This window comes from Myotis davidii, unplaced genomic scaffold (genome assembly GCF_000327345.1).
Source record: "Myotis davidii unplaced genomic scaffold, ASM32734v1 scaffold763, whole genome shotgun sequence".
Taxonomy (NCBI): Eukaryota; Metazoa; Chordata; class Mammalia; order Chiroptera; family Vespertilionidae; genus Myotis; species Myotis davidii.
In genome coordinates, this window is record NW_006294248.1 from 962913 (window position 1) to 967041 (window position 4129).

At 38.5% G+C, this 4129-nt stretch overlaps 1 pseudogene; it reads left to right on the forward strand.

Annotated features, from left to right (window-relative positions):
• LOC102775270 overlaps positions 1–2903 on the forward strand; it is a 3219-nt pseudogene extending 316 nt beyond the window's left edge.
• The last annotated feature ends 1226 nt before the right edge of the window (positions 2904–4129 follow it).

The following is a 4129-nucleotide window of genomic DNA, read 5'->3' on the forward strand; positions in this document are numbered from 1 at the left end:
CATTATGATTACATAGCATAAAAAGCTCTCCCAATCTATTCTCCTCTGATTTTTAGATAAAGAAATAAGCTCCAACTTCCCTTGAAGCTAGGTTGGTTATTGGACTAGGTTATAGGATGTAGCTGAAGGGTAGGGCACAGTTTCCAGGTATCTTCCTTAAAAGATAGCAGGTGCTTGCCCCTTGCACTTCTCTTCTTCAGCTCTTCTTTCTATCACCCTGCCATGTTCTGAACCAGAGGCAGATGGTGGTACCCTAGGGCCAGCTAGAAGAAGCCAAGAAATGCCACGGCAAGAATTCAAGCAGAGATTGGTTTGACTTTAAGTCTATTGTTTTTTTTTCCACTGAGCCATTTTATCAAGGACTTGGATTAAAAGAGTTTTATCAAATAACAGATATAATACAAGTGTATAATGTACAGAAAGACATCAGAATGGAGTCTGAGCAAGTTCCCAGCTCAGTATTGACTTTGTGGGTTTTGTAGGGAGATGCTTCCCTACTTACTAAGTGTAATTGTGGGCCAGTCAAGAAAATTTTCTAAGTCTCAGTTTCCCATATGTAAATAATGATATTGCAAAGATGTAATGACATAACCAATGTAAAGTGACTAGAACAGTTCCTGATACAAAAATTATAGCCATTCTCTACCCTCATTTCCTCCTCTCTCTCCTCCTCCAACTTAGAATGTGATAAGTACTGGAAGGAAAGCACTAAATATTTTAAAAAGAGAAGTTAATTTGAGCTGAGTCTTAAGAGTAAATGCTATTTTAGTTTTTTGGGATATCCAGGTCCTTTCCTTAGAAATTCTGTGGCTAGGCCTAGAAATTTGCATGTTAAAAAGTATCTTTGTTGATTCTTCAGATGAACCATGGACCACATTTTGGGAGATGATTGGTTAAGAGCAAACATTGAAGAAATAGGTGAAAGGAAGGAAGAAATGAAGGAAACAGAAAGAGGAAAAACACAGGATGAAGGTAAATATTAAAAAAACTCTAAATGCGGAGCTACAAAATTTGAACTTGATAGATAATGGAGACATTTTATGTTTTTAAATATAGTTTTTAATCCAACCTTTGATTAAGAAAAGATAATCTGATAATTGTATGATGAAAGACTTGAGGGAAAAGAACCGAATTAGGCAGCTCATGTGTGTGCTGTTACAAGCCTAGGTAACAGAAAGAGCTAATAGAAATTAGAAAGTTTTAAAAATGCCGTTTGGAAGATGAATGATGAGGAGCTGGATATGTTCTATTTAAGAGGACATCAGGACACATAACAGCCAGTGAAAAAGCAGATCTACAGTTATTTAAGGAGAAGTCAATAAAATTTTCTGTCGCTGCACCAGCTTTGAGCATTCTTTGCTCCTGGTCTCTTACTCTTCTGCTGGCTCAGCTTTGGCAGCCATGAAGATCCTGGACCCTAAAGCCAAGGTGGCCTTAGCCCAAGCAGGTTGGAAGTCAACATTAGTGTGGCCCGTGGGGGGGGTGGAGGGGGCTGTAGGATGTGTTGAGGACCAAATTGGGGCCTAAGGGCATCATAGAGATGCTTTTTTTAGTGCTGGAGAAATCAAACTTATTAAATATAGTCAAGTGCTTCTTCATTAAATGCAAATTTAACACCAACCAGCCTCTTTAACAGCCAACATAGCAATAGCTCAGGATGACATCACTGGTGATGGGACCACCTCCAATGTCCTAATCATTGGAGAACTGCTGAAACAGGTGGGCTTTTACATTTCTGAAGTCTTTATTTCTAAATTATAACAAAAACATTTGAAGCTGCAAAGGGAAAGGCACTTCAGTTTTTGGAACAAGTCAAAGAGATGGACAGGGGAATATTCATAGATGTGGCCAGAACATCTCTGCCAAACTTGCTGATGTCTTAACAGAAGCTGTAGTTGACTCCATATTGACCAGTAAAAAACAAGATGAACCTATTGATCTCTTCGTGGTTTAGATCATGGAGATGAAATATAAATCTAAATATAAAACTGATACAAGCTCAATAAAGGTCTTGTTTTGAACCATCAGGCATGGCATCCTTATATGAAAAAAAGAGAAAATATATCTTCACATGCAATGTCATTAGAATATGAAAAATAAAACAGAAATGAATTCTGGCTTTTTTGTACAAGAGCACTGAAGAGAGAGAACTAGTAAAAGCTAAGAGAAAATTCATTGAAGAGAGAGTTTAAAAAAATAATAATAGAACTGGAAAGGAAAGCCTGTGGTGACTCAGATAAAGGATTGCTGTTATTAATCAAAAGAGAATTGACCCATTTTCCTTAGGTGCTCTTGCAAAAGAAGGCCGAGTAGCTCTGCATAGAGCTAAAAGGAGAAATATGGAAATGTTGACTCTTGCTCAAGGTGGTGTAGCTCTAAATTTTTTTGATGACCTAAATCCTGATTGTTTGGACAAGCCAGACTTGCGTATGAGTATAGTACATTGGGAGAAGAGACGTTCACCTGTACTGAGAAATGTAACAATCCTTGCTCTGTCACATTATTGGTCCAAGGACCAAATAAGCATGCATTTACTTAAATCAAAGATGCAATAAGAGATGCCTTGAGGACTGTTAAAATGCTATTGATGATGGCTATGTACTTCCAGGTGCAGTGGAAGTGGCAGAAGCCTGATTAAATATAAGCCCAGTTTAAAGGGCAGGGCCCAACTTGGAGTTCAAGGATTTGTTGAAGTTCATTTGCTAGTTATTCCCAAGGTTCTTGCTCAGAATTCTGGTTTTGATCTTCAGGAAACACTGAAGTTCAAACAGAGTATTCGGAACCGTCAATGTACGGTTGTGGGCCTGAACACAGGTGAGCCAATGGTAACAGCAGATGTAGGCATCTGGGATAACAATTGTGTAAAGAAACAAGCTTCACTCCTGGCCAATGAGATTATGTGAGGTGGAATGTCTTCCCTAAAAGGTTAACTTGAAGCTTCCCTTGTATTATCCGAATCATGAAAGTGATCCTAAGAATACAACTACGGGATTTTTGTCCAAGCTTCAAATGATTTTCAAAGGGATTTTTCTTTCCCATATGAAGAAAGGAAAGAACATTGGCACCTGTTCAAATTCCAAAGGCAGGAATTATAATTACAGTATTTTTTAATTGCACTCAGTGTATACACATACAGCAGGTCTTTTTCACCTGATGCATAGGATGTTATGCTTAGCTTCTGTTAAAAAAAATACATGTTAGAAAAGCATGTTATCTACCTTATTAAATATTCCTTGAAAAATAAAATAAAATAAAAATAAAATTTCATGTCATTCTCCAAATTTTGGAACTTAAAAAATAATAATAACAATAACACCAGCAGCAATGACAATAATAATTTGGGCAAAGTGATTATGGTTATTTCTATTTAACTCATTCAACCACCTTGGGGTCATATGGTGGTTCAAACTGTCATCACTATTAGTTAGCAAGTAACTGAGCTGCCTTTAAGAACTTGAAGAGCAAAGCAAAGTGGAATGTGTGTAACCCAACCCCATCAGTGGAGCCAACCCACAGAATACATATAGTTGCCTATAGCTGAGGCCGCATGCCCAAGCCTGTAACTTAATAATCTTGTCAAAGTAATTGGCCACAGGTGGTCCACACAGCTGGGTGAACAGCTGAGCCTGCTCACTACTTTTGAGGCTGTCTTAACAAGTCGTTTTAAGTTGGGTGTGTATGATCTCTCTGCTAATCTAGGGGTTCTCGCCTAGAAGCAATTTTGTCCCTCGGGGACCATTGGGCAATAGCTGGAGATATCTTTTTGTTGCTACTGGCATCTAGAGGGTAGAGACTGGGAATGCTGCTTAAACATCCTACAGTGCTCAGGACAGCCCAAATAACAAGTAATTACTCAGCCCAAACTGTCAATAGAACCAACATGAGGAAACCATGCTCTGTTAAAACACAGACATGGGCTCTGTGCCTTACTCTAATAATTTATTTTGTTTAACAGAACACAATGGCTGGGCTATGATCAGGAACCAAACTAAAGTAGACTTATGCCAGCCCTAAACTTGAACTTGGCAATGGGTGTGTGTGTGTGTGTGTGTGTGTGAGAGAGAGAGAGAGAGAGAGAGAGAGAGAGAGAGAGAGAGAGACAGAGTAAAAAAAATTATTTAGGGGGAGA